The sequence below is a fragment of the Sinocyclocheilus rhinocerous genome, unplaced genomic scaffold, assembly GCF_001515625.1.
Source record: "Sinocyclocheilus rhinocerous isolate Xijiao unplaced genomic scaffold, SAMN03320098_v1.1 scaffold75, whole genome shotgun sequence".
NCBI lineage: Eukaryota > Metazoa > Chordata > Actinopteri > Cypriniformes > Cyprinidae > Sinocyclocheilus > Sinocyclocheilus rhinocerous.
Genome location: NW_015632455.1, coordinates 854,309 through 854,556, shown reverse-complemented (window position 1 = coordinate 854,556; position 248 = coordinate 854,309).

The following is a 248-nucleotide window of genomic DNA, read 5'->3' as shown; positions in this document are numbered from 1 at the left end:
GAATTCATTCCGATTGATGAATCTGAATGTAGTGTTTACATGAACGCTAAAGAAAGTGATCGGGTTGATGTGCGTGTTTATATGTCACAAGCTTCAAATCGGAATAGATTTTTTTTTACATGCGCACACTGCACAAATATAGAGTTTCTCACTGTTTGCATATAACCGCTCTCCTACACGGTTTATTTATTTGTTTTTAACAGCGGAATTAATATTTATTAATTTATGGATAAATATACATATAAACC